Genomic DNA, 16,897 nt, shown 5'->3' on the forward strand with positions numbered 1-16,897 from the left:
CCTTCCTTCGCTGGCTCCGCAACATTTTCCTATGGCAAACCCGGTCTTCTCAGTTTTCTCTTTAAATGAGAGTGTCGCCGGGGAAGAAGGGTTTTTTAAGTTGATCACTCCGCTGACTAAACCATTGGTTTTTATAGTTTGAAAAAGAGGACGATAAAGCCTCTTTCATAATATGCACCTCATGGTAACAAAAACGTCATGAGGATGTGGGGCCCTTGGTCTGATCTTCCTGTCATTGACCTTGAATGAGATAGCCTCGGTTCTTTATTGAAATGAAATAAAAATGCATTCACTTTCTCCCGATTAGCATCTTGTTTCTCCAATTGCATCCTGTGGTACAGTTGTTTCAATTAATGAACCCATACTGATGTATTATTAACTAAAGTCTTAGTTCACAGTTGATTGCCACCAAAACGAATCCATCTTGGAAGAAGTGTAGCCAAGGTGCTCCTTGGAGGGAAGAATGCGTTGGTCATGTGATCAAGAGGGGCCAGTCCTCAGAAAAAGACATAATGTTTGGGAAAATAGAGGGTCAGGAAAAGAGGACGTGAGATGGATTGACACAGTGATTGCATGCATCACACAGGCACTAGCATGGTGAAGATCATGAAGGTAATGCCCGGCTTTGATATGCTGTTCATAGGGTCACTGTGAATCAGTTGACTTGATGGCACCTAACAACAACAACAAAGTTCACAAGAGGACCCGTTTTGTGTCATATAGTCCTATGGGTTTTGACAAATGCATAATGTCATGTGTCTTACTTTATAGTGTACAGAATGTCCTGTGCCCCCAGTAGTCCTGTTACAGATGTACTGTTTTTATCAGAATACACACTAAAGTGATGAAACCTTGGGGGGAAGACTGTGTCTAGACATTTGCCTGGGCCTTGTGGAACTGGAAAACACTTGCCATTCAGGAAATAACAAATAACAAGCCGCTGGTGTCCCAATAGCAGCCCTAGTAGCTGTCCTTGCAAAGAAAGTGTACTGTCCCTCTCATAAGTGACATTTTTAATCCCATTTATCTCTGTGGCATGCTGCTTCCTTGTTTCACTCTTCCTTCTCTGCTCTACGACATGGGCACTGCTGCCTATGGCTTCTCCTGCCTGATGTCTTCTACTAAACACCTCCTTTCCGTATCTGTTTCTGCCCCTCCCTCTGTGACCAGTGTTTAAGCCCACAGTAAGAAAGTTCTATATGCTTTCACCAGTTCCTCTTCTCATAGAGAATACCTCAAATAGGCCAAGTTCCTGTACCAGACTAATCCGTGCTTTATATGTCTGTGGTTAGGCCAAGTTGTTATTGTTAGGTACCATAGCATCGACACCCACTCAGAGTAACCCCATGAACAAAGAGATTAAAATCCTGCCTGATCCTGCATTGTTCTTACAACCTCTTGCTGTCCTCAAGCTCTTGTTACAGTTGCTGTGGTCAACTCAGTTCATTGTATCTCTTCTCCTTCTCTGACTCTCTACTTTTCCAAGCATGATGTCCTTCTATAAATGTCCAAAGTATGTGAGACAAAGTCTCACTACCTCCAAAACAGAGTTGTTTGTTCTTTTGGTATTCTATAGGACAAAATTACAATTCAAAAACATCAATTCTTCTTCAGTCTTCCTTAGCCATTGTCAAATTTCCATGCATTTGAAGCAATTCAAAATCCTATTACTTGGATTAGGCACACTAGTCTTTAAACTGATGTCCTTGTCCATTAGCATTTATTTTAAAGAGGTCTTTGACCACGGACTTGCCCAATACATCTTGGGCTATGTACAAATCACCAATTGATTTTGACCTGATATGTGTCAAAAAGATTGTCAGTACTCAGGGCACTTTCTTGGCTCTTCTTGGCAACTGGCAGGTCAATGTGATCCCCTGACTAGGGGCCAATTCCTTTGCTGAGAATGGTGCCTTCTAGCCACTATATCCCATATGAGTTTGTCAATAGGTAATCCAGAGTGTTGGTCTGACAGGCATTCTGGAAATCAAATCCAAACTCAGTTTAGTAAGACTGAGGCTTTATTAAAAGATTTTGCAAAAGTGGGCACTCAAGCCCAGGCAAAGAAGTAGGATGGCACACCTCCCACAGTCCATCAAGAAATTTTTCATCCCCCTAGGTCACAGGTCCCTCCCTCATTACTCATTAACTGAGTACTAGCAGTGTGCATTCTTCCTGTATGCCCTCTATGTCTTTTCTTCATTTTTTACAACCCTCTTTTCCTCCTTTGCCCCCTTCTGTTGTTTGTGTACACATTCCAGAGTCTCTGTGGTTTATCATATCAGATAATTTATATTTCTTTTGGATCAGCTTGTGACTCCTAGTTTTTGTTCTCTCTACTCTGAAGATACCTGAACAAAATTGAAAAGGTGCAGCCAGAGAGCTCCTTGGAGGTAAAGATGATAAAGCTTGGTCTCACATACTTTGGAAATGTTGCTGAGAGAAGCTATTCCTTGGAAAGGGATACTTGGAAAGATGGAGGGATGGTGGAGTAATAGAAGACTTTGAACCAGGTGGATTGACACAGTGGCTGAAGCAATGACCTTGAGTATTTCAGAGATTATGAAGATGGCACAGGATAGGACAGGTTTCAGATCTGTTATTCATAGGGTCACTATAAGTCAACTTGACAGTACCTAACAACAACTCTGAAGATGAACCAGTCTGAAGTCTATTTCTTATGTATATCAGGTTAGGGCAATTGTGAAAAACAAAACATCACAAAATGGATGACTTTGTTGTTGTGTGCCATCGAGTCAGAATCAACCTATAGCTGACGCTCCATAGGTTTAAAAAGACAATAACTTACACAGGAGGAGATTGCCTATCTTTCCTCCAAAGGAGAAGCTGTTGGATTCCAAACACATACAATTAGGTTGACAGTGCAGCTTTTTATTACTAGCCCACCAGAGCTTTAAACAACAGAAATGTATTGTTTCACATTTCTAGAGGTCAGCAACCTGACTGACAGGGCTCTGGGGTAATACGTTTTTCTCTTTAAGCTCTGCGAGGTTGAGAAGTGAAGGATCATTGATCTTTCAGTTAGTGGGCAGATGCTTAAATGCAGTACCACCAGGGTTCCTTTCCACAGGACCCAAAAGTCATTTTGGACAGCAAGTTGTTTTAAAGCAGATCCTCTGAAGAGGGGAAGGAGGGAGAAAATCATTTGTTGATCTCTTACAGTTATGCAGACAAATAGGCAACCATTTTTCTGGAAGAAGAGTGTGAAAGTACTTTTTGGCAAGTGGATCTTAAAGGTAGGTAGGCTAAATTTGCATAAGATCCTTGAGTCCTTCTGAAAGCACAAACACAGAAACTTTTCAAGTCATCCAGCATTATTAAAGCATCTCAAACAGGTCATGGCCATCTCACTGAGGTCAATTGACAGAAAGGATTTTGCAGTAGGGGTACATAAGCAGATATTCATGTTGGTGGAAGGAGTAGGGGAGAAATGAGAGACATTTGTTCTGTTTACTCAACCTTGTAGAATTCAAACTTAAACTCATTGCCATTGTTCAGAAACCAATTAGAGCTGATCCACTGGTGGGTTTTCAAAGATTGTAAGTCAGATGGAAGGTGATAGCCTGTCTTTCTTTCATCGAGTCTCTGGTGGATTTGAATTGCCAGAGAGATATCACCTTTTGGCTAGCAGCACATCATCATGATTGCTAAGTTGCTATGTTGTTAAGTGCCATCAAGTTGAACATGATTCATGGTGACCTTATGAACAAAAACTTGAACACTGTTATATAACTATCATCATTTCTCTACATTCATTGAGTTTCCAGAGGATTGTTTAGAAAGTGGATGCCACTTCTGCCTCCAAGCCTCAATCTGGGAGCTCCACTAAACACTGCCCATAATAGGTAACCATTATGCATTTGACACACCAGTGGCACAGCGTTCAGCATCACAACAACCCCAACTTACTTCAGTACAGCAAATTGACAGAAAAGTGTTGTACCACTTAGAGAATGTTCATCCCAAACGCCAGGCTCAAGGGCCTCAGGCCTGAAAGCTCAACTGCCTTTTAAGTACAAGGTCTATGCACCAGCTTCTGGTTGACTCTACACAAGAGTCTTCCAGCCCACAGCTAATTGCTAACTGGACCTTGCAAATCCATTCAGCTCACACACACAATTGTGAAGGGAAAAAACCCAAACTAACAACCAACCAACCAAACAGTCCACAGCTGACTCTTACTAAAACGAGAGAAGCCACCTTCCAAAATCCAATTGCTTCACACATTAGCCTTCAATCTAGAGACTAAGTTGGGGCCCAACCACCTTTTAAATACAAAGCCTGCCCACCAGGTCCTGTTTTACTCTAAACAAGAAGTTTTAAGTCAACAGCTCATTGTTAGCTGAATCTGGTAAATGCATTCTGCTCATACACAATTGTGAACAAAAAAATAAACAACCAGTCTACACGTGACCCTCACCAAAACAGGAGAACTCACCTTCCAAAATCCAACTGCTTCACACATGAGTCTTCAAACTAGAGGCAGCACAGCATAGTCTAAATTATATATGTTGTTGTTATTAAATGCCATCAAATCCAGTAGTACTCATAACAATGAACAATAGATCTGAATTCTTTCCTATCCTGTGCCATCCTTATCATCTTTGACACATCCAAATGGCCACAAACACTATCAACCAGTCAATCTCATTGAGGGTCTTCTTCTCCTTTATTGACTCTCCACCTTTCCAAGCATGATGTTCCTTTCTAAGGAATAGCCTGAACTAACATATCTAGAATATGTGAGACAGAGCTTCACTATCTTTGCCTACAAGAGCATTCTGGTTGCACTTTCTCCAAGACATATCTGTTTGTTCTTATGACGGTCCATGGGTTATTCAGCAGTCCTCTCCAATAGCACAACTCAAATGCATTGATTCCCCCCGACCCCTGTCATCCTTATTCATTGTCCAGCTCTCTGATATGTAGCAGGTGGTTAAGAAGATCATGACCTGAATGAGGTACACCTTAGTCTTTAAATTGGCACCATTGCTCTTAGGTATTTTGGAAGTGTGAGAATATGAGGGAATAATATGTATAGGGTTGGTTCTGACTCGATGGAAACAACAACAACAACAACGTGTGTGCATCGATGTGTGTGAACAGAGACCCGAGGCATGAAAAATTAGATTATTGAGAGCTAAGGACAATTTTGGCCTGGGACCAGCAGTGTCTAGTTGAAATAGAAACTTCTAGCCTCTGCAGATCAATCTGAGTTTTAGGTCCAGACAAGAGAAAGCAAGTCTGACTCCTGGGATTAAATCAGTCTCTGAGTTTTCGATTTTATTATGGGTTGAGGGCTTTTAAAGAGAAAGAAAGTGGTAGGTTTGGAGAAACAAATTTGAATAAGACTTCTATTGTCACACTGGATGATTAGAATATATTGACATCTTGGAGTTTAGCTTTGAAGAAGTGGTAAGAAATGTGATACTGTGTCCCTAGTGTCTTGCCTGTGCTGCTACAGAGTATAGACTGGAGAACAAAAATATTTCCTCCTTTTCAAATTTCTATTGTTAGGGAACCATAAACTATCCTATTTTTGTCTTCTAATACAGAAAATCACCACTAAATGTTGATAATACATTGTTACATTTTCACTCTTATGGCACGAAAGCAAATTAGATCTTGGAGCTTAACCACAGGTCAAATGGAATTCAGCCAAGGATCAGATTCTACCTGCAAATGGATCCATTTCCTTCTATACTGTGACTTCTTCTTTTTACATCTGAGGCAAATTCATTTGACTCAAACTTGATAATGTGTTTTGAGTGAGAAAAAGATTTCCATTAACTATTCATTTCACACTCATCACTAAATTTAATCTCTGATGTAAGGGCTGCAATTCTTGGCCCTAAAATTAGCTAGAGGTAATAGGTATAGAAAAGAGTGTCAGCTGTGGTTTCAAACATCAAAAATATACTGATGTAAATGCCAAAAATTCTCCTCGTTCTGCTTTGTTTTCTCATTGTGGAGTTTATCTTTCAATATGACTTTCCTAGTCATTATTTGACTTTGCCATGTACATAGATGAGTGGGAATATGCAAATAGGGAATGTTGGCCTATCCAAGAAGGGATTGGCTAGTCTCACTAATTCACAAGACAACAGGCTGATCTCACCATTAAATTGTGCAACCCAACAGCAGAGAAAGAGAGAGAGAGAGAGAGAGATCTTCCCTACCCTTGAAAAGAAGAAGGAATAGAATGTAAGATGCCCTTCAGGACCAGACATTCTTGCTGTAGCTACACCTACAGAAGCAGTGGCCATAGCTAAACCAGAAACCTGATGTGAGATAGGACCTTGAGACTGCTACATCATTGGAACTAGAGCTAAGAGCCTTTGCTTAAGTTTGTTGGACAACTGGGGTTGAGGGGGGCCATAATTCGATGGGCTGAGAACTTTGTAAAAGTGGCTAAATGTGAGGAGGGAAGCCAATATTGGCAGGACAGAAAACTTTGTAGCACTGGTCTAAACCCATGGGGTTCAAGGCTGAGGTACCTATGGGCACATTTCAGAAGCTGTCCTGACTGTACCCTGCTACTATTCTGGATTATCACTGTTTGACTTCCCTAACATGATTCTGTGAACTATTGCATAGAATTTTGGACCCAGTAAAGCAGTAAAATTGGTGTAGAGATGAGTAGAAAGAGGTATGGGAGCATAGGGGACATGTCAGGACTCATGTGAATTGGCTTTGTGTTACTAATGCTGTTGATGGGGATGGTTCCCCTTTGTGACGTCAATAAAGGTCAGATATAGCCATCCCCATGAGGCTCTGGTCCTAAAAGGGGTTGCATAAGACTCACTACTGCTCTTCAGAATCAGAATCAATCCTGAGTAGTACAAATGTTAAAAATTCAACTTTTAACTGAAAAGTTTGAAGTGTGAGAATTCTAATTCACACACAGGCTTCTTGGAAGAAAGACCTGGTAATCTGCTCCTGAAAGACCATGGACATTGAAAACCCTACAAAGTACTACAATGTGATGAGTTTATTGTTCAAAATGACTTTCCTAGCCATTGACTTTGATTTTGGCTGAGTGGCAACCTACAGTAAGGTGTTTATAAACTACTGTGCACACTGTGTTGTTGCAGAAGAGTACATTTCATGGGCTGTCAAAAGAACAAACAATTATTTTTTGGACAAGATGCAACGAGCTTGTTCCTTAGAGGCAAGAATGATGAAATTTTGTCTCATACACTTTGGGCATGTTGTCAGGAAAGACCAGCCCTTGGAAAAATATATTTGGAGAATTGTGTCCTGTTGCCAATCTGAATTGTAACCTGTTAACTTTCCTAATAATCCCACAATTGAGTTTGGCTCTATGTAATCTGTGTAGTTACTGTACCCAGCAGAGAAGTAGGATTGGTGCTGCGGTTGGTAGGAGATAAGGAAGCACGGAGGCTGGGCATGTTGGACCTCATGGAAATAGATTTTGTGCTTTAGATGCTCTTCATGAAGATAGTTTCCCTTTGTGGAGTTAATAGAAGTTAGACTCAGCTGTCCCAATGCTGCCCACACTTTTTAAAACTTCCTGCCAGAAAATCAAATACAATGTGCTTTATCAACTTTTAGTAGACATGTAAAATCACAATGATTTAGGCTAAACGTGTTATTGAAATGAAACTTTAAATTTCAGCAGCTAATATTTAAAAATCTCTTATTGCTTTCCCCAAAATAAAAATTTTCCTGCATTTAAAAACCACAACACATACATACACATTAAAGTGAAGAATAAGTGAAAAAATTATTAAAGAAGAAAAAATATTGTTAAAGAAATTTAAAAAGAAGTTAAATAGTATTCCCTGCAGTGTTATCTGGTAGAGTTATGGGAATAGAATTTTTCTGAAGTATAATTTATTGCTGTCTATTAATATCTTAATGCTACATTTTCTATTTTCTCTAGTAGTAAAATAAACAGTTGTTTCTTCTAACATGGTAGATTGAGAACACAGCTCTTAGTTATGACTTGAATTTATGTATTGACTTAAATAAAATAAATCACTCCTCAGTACTCTGATATTAATAGCCAAAAAAATCATTAAACAACATAAAATCCAAGTGGTCTGTTTTCTCAGGTTTTAATAATGAATTTGTAGCAAGTTGTGCCACTCACAAGAGGCCCCAAATCTTCAGATCATTCAAATCTACCAGCTGCTTTATAGCAGAAAAATGGGCAATCTCCTCCTGTTAAGATTTACAGCCTTGAACACCCAAAGTTGTCAAGTGTCAACTCTGAGTTGGAATTGACTTAATGGCTGTTACTATGATTTTTTTTCCTCTCTTTTATTTCTCTCTCTCTTTTCCTTTCTTTCTAAGTCATTGTAATAGCAAGTAGTGACCCCATCTGGAGAAGAAAGATAGGACATTCTGCTTCTGCAAATATTACAGCATTGGCAACCCTGGGGGCAGTTCTTCTCTGCCCTAGAAAGTCACTATGAGTCAGAATCAATGTGATGGTAGTGAGTGACCAATAGTCACTATGGTACATTTGTTCTTTCAGCCTGGAAGATTGCATTTGAGGCACTTCCTTGTTTCTTAATGCCACTAAGCTTCTTAGATTTCAGAACAAAGATGGCATTTGTTGTTGTGTGTGTCATCAAGTCAGAACCTCCAGTGGGTTCACAGAGGGTACAAATCTCACCGAAGAAGATAGTCCATCTTTCTCCCATCGAGTAGCTTGTGGATTAGAACTATTTGCCTTTGGGTTGGCAGGCCATCAGAGCATCCTGATTTTGTTAAGTTGTGGTGGTTGTCATCGCATGATGTTGAGTCAGAATGGACTCATACTTAACCCTCCAGTGGGTTTGCAGAGGTTGTAAATCACCTGAAAGGAGACTTCCCATCTTTCTTATGAAGAGTAGTGGGTGAATTAGGAAAGAGTGAACCAGTATGTCTTGGAAAAGGTGCACTCGGAGTTCTCCTTGGTGGTAAAGATGGCAAAGGTTCCCTCAGCTGGCTGATAGATAGTTCTCCTGATCAGATACTCCAAGGAAGTCCCTCTGCCTCTTTGTCCCTCACAGTATGTAAGGTATTCTTGAGTCTGTTTATGGGTCCTGGTTAGACTGCTGTTTATCTGTAACCCATGGAGGTGGGTTTGAGCCAGTCAGACTAAATAAAGACACAAGACAGACATGATAAAAGCCCTTTTATACCAGTTCTAACCAAATTACATATGAGAGAGACAAAACCTTGCTTAATGATGGAATGGAACTTCCCATGCCAGATCTCTCAGAATAAATTCACCCAACAAAATCACAGGGTATAAATGATGTGTTGGAGACAGTGCTCAGTGTTTGAAAAAGTAGTACTCTGACATTTGTGGGCAGTGTTTAGAAACCCAATGTGTACCTTCCGCATCAGAGTTACAGCTGATGATTGGATCCCTTCTACAGAGTGCACTTTAGGGCTGAGAATGGATGACAAGAGAAGACTGAGCTCTGAGACTGGGAGTGGGGAACTATGTCCATCTTTAAAGGATAGAAAGGAACATTTCTTCCCTGTATCTGGGACCCAGTCATCCTTCACTGCAGAGGCTCCACTCCCCAGCATCTAAGTGCTTGCATTTCACTTGCATGAATCCTGTCTTCTTAAGGGCTCTCAACAACTGTTGCCCATTTCTTACCTCAAACTCCAACTCCTCACAAAGATTAGAAGGAAAGTAAACAGAATCAGTTAGTTTAGATTCTCATTTTCTGGCAGCCCTTCCTTTATCCTAAGTGTTTAAGTGTTTGTAATAGGGTGCCTCAGGGTTTGATATTTCATTTGACTAAAGGAATTTGAACATCACTCTTTGTCAATGTGCTGTGTGAGATAATCTGGGTTTGCTATGATGCTGAACCTTGTGCCTTGGGGATATTGAATACCATAATGGTTTCTCCCACGTGGACAGTGTTTGGTGGTGCTCCCAGTTGTAAAACAGGTTGGGAAGCAGGAGTGACATATGCCACTGGAAACTATATGCCTCTGGAAACTCTATGAACTTAGACAAAGATAACTATGGAAAGGCATTAGGTCTTTTGTTTATAGAGTCACTATGAGTCGACCTTGACTCAATGACAATCAACAGCAACAACAACAAAGGAATTTGAACCCTGTTTGCTGAAACTGAGGAGGACCTGCAGCGCTTGCTACAGAAATTTAAGGACTGCAGCCTTCAATATTGATTGAAGCTCAACATCAAGAAAACAAAGATTCTCACTATTGGGCCAAATGACAGCATCATAATAGATGAAGAGATTGAGATTATTGACAGCTTCAGGTTGCTTGGCTCTACAATTGACACTCTTGGTAGCAGCAGCCAGGAAATTAAAAGACCAATTGCACCGAAAAAGTCTGCTGTCAGATACCTCTCCAAAGTACTGAAGAATGATATCAGTCTGAAGACTAAGGTATGCCTAATACAGGCCACATGGTCTTTGCAATTACTTGCTATGCATCAGAGAGCTGGACAATAACTAGGCATGCCAAAAGGAGAGTTGATGCCTTTGAGCTGTGGTGCTGGGTAAGAGTATTGAATATACCATGGACTGCTAGGACAACAAACAAGTTCATCCTGGAGAGGGTGAAGCCAGGCTACTCCTTGGAGGCAAGGATTCTGAAGCTTCATCTGACATACTTTGAACATGTTTCAAGGTGGGATCAGTCCTTGGTGAGGGATGTCATGCTTGGGAGGGTGGAGGGACAGAGCAGGAGAGGAAGACACTCAATGAGATGGATTGATTCAGTCACTGGAGTAATGGGAATAGGTGTCTTGGAGACAATAAGATTGACAAGGCATAGAACAGAGTTTAAGGCTGTTGTACATAGGATCACTATGAGTCACAAGCGACTCTACGTCACATAACAAAGTACAACAAAGGTTCTGATGGGATGCAAATAATAATAAATCTATTGTTCTGAAGTCTCAACTGTCTCTTAGTTTATTGGGGCAAATCAAACCACTTCTGGTGCATCTGGCAAGGAAAGAGCACCTTCCCCCCCTATCTTCCAATCCATGTGCCTGTTTATTCTGAAGACTGAGGCAGGACCCTTCATGTATGCGCTGGTGTTACTGTCGCTGCAAGCTGATGTTAACTTAATGATGTTGATGCAATGAATATGAATATGTGTTGTTTTGACCTATTCCTCCTCCTTTGGATAAAAGCACTCATTCGGAGGAATTATCTCTCTCCAGGGGATGTGTGTATTCAAGTGAGATTATGAATCATGATGTCCAGCTCTTTGCTAACCAAAGGCCAGAATCCAGCTAATTACTGTTTTATTTCTTGGAAAATGTCATGAAAGTGGTTTTGGTGGTTCATCTTTTCTGCTGGTCATGCCCATAAAAGGTTGTTTAGTAATTCTCATTTCTGAAAAGTTCTGGAGATGCATGGGTCTATCCACTGGTGGGTTTTGATGACACAGTCCATAGGGAATTGCGCTGTTCACCAAAAGGCTGGTGATTTTATTCCAAGTAGCTCCAGGGAAAAAGGATGGACAATATTCTCCTGTATGACTTGCAAAGTAAGAAACTGGATAGAGGGTCAGCTGTGAGCTTGTGCAGGTTCCAGCGGAGATCCTTATCAGAGATCCTTCTCTGCTTCATGTTGTGGTTGTTGACCTTGCATCAGCTCTGATGTCAAGTTGTGACATCTTCATGATCACTACCATGCTCAACTCTCTTGTTAACACTTGCCCAGCTCTTTGAAAGTTCCTCTTGTTTTCATTGGCCCTCTACTAGCTTTGATTTTCTTTTGTAAAGATTGTTCTTCCCCAATAATATGCCCAAAGTAAGCAAGCCCAAGGCTCACCAGTCTCTTTTCGAAAGACCATTCTGGTTGTATTTCTTTTACAATTTGATTTGTTCGTTTTCCTGGAAGTCCACAGAAATTTGAATGCCTCAATTTGTCTATTTTCTTTTGTCATCGTCCAGCTTTAGCATGCATATGAAGTTACTTAAAACATCATGACTTGGGTTGATTACCTTAGTTATCAAAGTTAGATTTTTGCTTTTTAAAACTTTGAAGAGGTCTTTTGTAGCTAACTTGTCCGACACAATACATAATCTAACTTTTTAAAAATACTGCTTCTATGGATATTGGCCTCTAAGGGCATAGTCCAGAGGGAAGTGTGCAACTAGTCCAAAGGCCACACTTTTCTAGCCGTTCAAATCCACTAGCACCTCTGAGGGAGAAAAATGAACAGTCTTATCCCATGCAATTTACAGCCTCAGAAATCCAATGGAGGGTCAAGGATGTATAAAACAGGAGGTCAGAAATCCAATGGAGGGTCATTTCCAACCTCACACCAATGAGCTTGAATTTTTTTACTTTTCTTCCTTGGACCTTGATTTTTGAGCCAATTAAAATTGCTGATAACATCAGGGTTTTTTCCCTCCATTTATCATCATGTTGTTTAGTGACATAGTGTTTTAATCTTTAATTTTTCTCACTTTCAGGCATGATATACACCTTTACCTTTATTAATAAGTGCTCTAAGTAATTTTCTTTTTTGACAAACAAGGTTATGTCATCTGCATATCGAAGATTATGAATATCTTCCTACAATTCTGATGACTTATTCCTCCTCATATTATGAATACATGGCAATTTGTTTAGCATACAGGTTTATGAGGTAAGAAGAAAGAATGTAATGCTCTGATATAGACCTTTTCCAGTTTGGCACCATATGCCCCATATATGTCCAAATGAATTCTTTTTTTGGTTAAGCTACTAAAAATTTATTTCCATTGCTACACACATACACACACACACACACACACACACAGATCTGTAGAGCTATGAACTCGCCTTCTATTTGCACTAGGAATTCAGACAAATCGTCTCAAAGGAAATTTTATACATATACACATACATAAAATTTCATTGGAAGATTTTACAGTTACCTAAAACCTAAACCTAATATCAATCCAGTGTCAAATTTAGGAAATCTTTGAGCCATTTAAGATAGCTTTTGTTTGCTTCCTGAAGGCTTGTTCGGCACCAGTGGACACCTTGTGAATAATGAGGTTGGAATCCTCCTCCCAGTCATCTTGGGAAGCTGACTATGGGTACCGTTAATTCCAAGCTGATGTTTCCCAGAATTCACTTAAATGTTGCACTGTGTTTTATGGAGAGATTTTATATGCTTGTTCACCTAAATGACTCTGTAGTTGGTTGAATTCCTTGATAAAGGAATTCCTTGATAAACTTGATAAAGTTTAGGCCAAGCAGGGTGATGTTCTGTATTCCTTCCCAATGAAGCAAAAAACAAAATGACTTGGAGATACTACAAATTCAAGTAAGCATAAACTTAATTACCCTCTGGATGTAAACATGCTTGCCAAAAGCCCAAGTGAGAACCTCAAGAAGCTTGGAATTTCCCGAGCAATTAAGAATCTTTGATGAGACCTCCAGATCAGACCTAAGAGTGTGTGCAAATGATGTGACTCAGAAGAAGGCTTGTCATATCAGATGACCCCAGGGAAGAGAGGCATGACTCAGTCAAACTTAAGGACACAATAAGGCTCCAATATAGGCTCTGGACATGGAAATTCTATTGGCTTTCTCATTGGGAACATTGATGTAAAATGAGAAGGTAGTATATCCCTTTTCAGGGCTTTGGTAGTCTGATACTGGGAACTCTTTCTGACCTTTCCCTATGTGTCTTTTCATTTATATCCAACCCCCCCTTTTTTTTCTGAAATAGAACAACAATTATAAGTACAGCTCTTTCCTGAGTTCTGTGAGTCTTTTGAGTAATTACTGAATCTGTGCAAATAGTGAGAGTTTGCACTTCAGAAATGAGAGGGAGCCTTAGGGACCTCTCAGCTTATGGCCAGCTTCCTGAGGGGTGATGGGAAGACCCTGTCTTAAAGTCAGCAGGTTGGAACACCCAACCCTTTGCCTGCCTCACCCCATTTGGCTCCACACCAGTGCCTACACATCTGGGAAATCAACTTGCCTTTAAATGGGAGCACCTTGACCTGTTTTAGCAACAAGAGATTGCCCTAGCAGGCGCTGAACTGACATTTTTCTGAAGTCAGAAAGTCAGAGAAACACACAAGTTCAGTAGCTGCCCATCTGATCTCAAGAACATTGTCTTCAGATTCGGAGAAAGCAAACTATCCCACACAATACAAAAGAGCAAAGCAAGATGTCACTCACAAAGGGCAACATAATAACAGTGGATACCCTGAAGCCAGAAAGTCTCATGGAACTTTCTGACACAGAATTTAAAAGAGGAACGACTGAATATATCCAATGGATGAAAGACAAACTTGATGAATTAAAAGATGTTACAAGCAAAGACCAGGAGGAGTTCAAAGAAACAATGCAAAACATTGCAGAGAAAACAAATAAAGCATTAGTGGCACTGGAAAAACAAGAATCCACCATTCAAAATATAAGCTCCAGCGTTTCAGAGGCTGTCAACATGATGGAGGGACATATGAGCAGAGTTGATGAGATGGAACACAGAATCAGTGAAATTGAAGACAAAATTGTCACCACTGATCTGCTAGAGCAAAAAGCAGACTCAAAAAAGAAGGAAAAAGAAGAAAACCTAAGAATAATGTGGGACACCATCAAGAAAAATAACATGCACATCATTGGAATCCCAGAAAAGGAAGAAGCAAGTAAAGGCACTGAAAAAGTTGTGGAAGAATTACTGGAGGAAAGTCAGCAGGTTGGTTGTGAAGCAATCGTGGTTAGCCCATAAGCTTTGCAATAAGAGATCTAGGTCTTAGTTCTAGTGGACAGTCTGTACAGCTGTGTTTTTTAATTTTTGAGATGTGTTCATGATATTTTCAATTCCTTCATATGCTTATGAAAGTAGAATTTTGAATAAAGAAGACCAAAGAAGAATGGTCAGTTTTGAGTTGTGGTGTTTGGAGAAGAGTATTGAATGGACTGTAAAAAGAACAAACAAATGTAAGAGGAAATGCAAGGATTGAAGGCCAGGATAGTAGAGCTTCATTTCACATCTTTTGGGCATGTTGTCAGGAGGGGCCAATCTTTGGTAAAAGACACCAGACAGGGAAAGGTGGAGGGTCAGTGAAAGAGAGGAAGATTCTCAACAAGATAGATTGACACAGTGACTACAACAGAGGGCTTGTCCCAAGGATGGTGTAGGATAGCACAGGGTTCAGGTCAGTTTCTCATAGGGTAGCTATGAGTTACAGAGTGGACTTGAAAGCACCTAATAACAACAACAGCCACAGGTTTTGAGTGGCTAGGGTCGGAGAAAGAAGAGTCACTTATGGAGTTGTTGTCAGAACGCATAGCACTTGTGACATCTCCAAACTACTTTATGTACGTAACCACTTTATGTATGTATGTATATATGTATGTATGTATGTATGTATGTATGTATGTATGTATGTATTTTTTTGTTGAGAAATGACACAGAACAAACAATATTCTATTTTACTTGGCCTGAAAAAGTAAGTCTGTCCTGGAGCGGTAAAACAAGTTTGCTCCTCAAAGGCAAGGATTTTGAAGCTCTGTCTCACATACTTTGGGCATATTACCAGGAGGGACCAGTTCTTGGAGAAGGACATCATGCTTGGAAGGGTGGAGAGGATGACCCTGGATGAGATGAATTGACACAGTACTGGAATCAGGTGTGTCGGAGATGGTTAGATTGGCTCAGGATGGGACAAAGTTTAAAGCCACTGTTCATAGGGTAGCTATGAACTATGGTTGACTTAACAGCATATTCCAACAACAACAAAAAACTCCTTTATTTTAGCTTTACTACAGAGGAGATAGAATCGAATGTCTGACTTGAGATCACATTGATTTGGTTAATTTACATAGAGGCTAAGTAACTTGTCAGATTGTGCATTTGTAAATAGTAAAGCCAACATTTCTGACCTACTGACTCCAAAGTTATATAGTTTGGCACTGTGAGTTCTTTTCCTCCTGTTCTCATTTCTTCTGTTATTGTACTCACTCTCTATTAAGTCAGCCTTATTAGAGATAATGTGTGGGGTTGGAAGTGGACAGAGAATAACTGTTTAAATGAATTTTATATCTAAGGGTATTTGAAAAAGCAAAGGCAGCCTATCCCTCTACTAAATTTTGTTAATGCATCATATCCTTACTTTCTTAACAGTTACTAAAAGTAGCTTTTTTTAAAAAAAAAATTGCACATAGGGATGTGAGGTTTTACATGATAAAATTTCTTTAAAGTCTGTTAAATATCCTTTATCATATTCAATGGTGTGATTTATTTGGTTCTAAAGTGACTAATTTGATAGAATTTGCAAAGAAGTTGACATACTGATTTGATCTTGGAACAACACTTTTTACCACATTTAAAAGATCCTGTTTCTGTTTATTATAAACCTCTATTTGTTTTCTTTTAAAAATACTTCCCAGTAAAAGGAAATTAGGCTCTGAGTCTTTCCCTTTTTGATACCAGCATCTGCTCACGACTTCAGATCAGCATTACATATATCTCAGTTCAAAAGGAAACAGAACAATTTAGCATTCTCCTGACACATTTGTGTCATAGCACAGGTGCGCTTTGGGGAAGGAAATGAGAAAGGTTAGTATGCTTATGAGGATAAAAATACTCATCCTGAACCTCTGTGACATAAATATACAGCAACTTTCATTCTTAATAATACTATGAAACCTGAAATGTACTCTTTAAAATGATGTATATGTATAAAAAAGACATATATTATAAATAATATATATAGAAGAAGTGGTATAGCACTGTTTTGTGTTGCTGCACAGAGGTAACTCGTGGTTGCTGTGAAGCTGAAGACTGTGACAGTGATGTGCCAATTGTGGTAATGGGTACCCATGGTGGACAGTGTTGGCTGGAACTTCCCGACTAAATCAAGCCTGGAAGCAGGAGCGGCATCCACTTCCAAAATGGCTTG

This window comes from Elephantulus edwardii, unplaced genomic scaffold (assembly GCF_000299155.1).
Source record: "Elephantulus edwardii isolate Elephantulus edwardi_28Jun2011 unplaced genomic scaffold, EleEdw1.0 scaffold00101, whole genome shotgun sequence".
NCBI classification, from domain to species: Eukaryota; Metazoa; Chordata; class Mammalia; order Macroscelidea; family Macroscelididae; genus Elephantulus; species Elephantulus edwardii.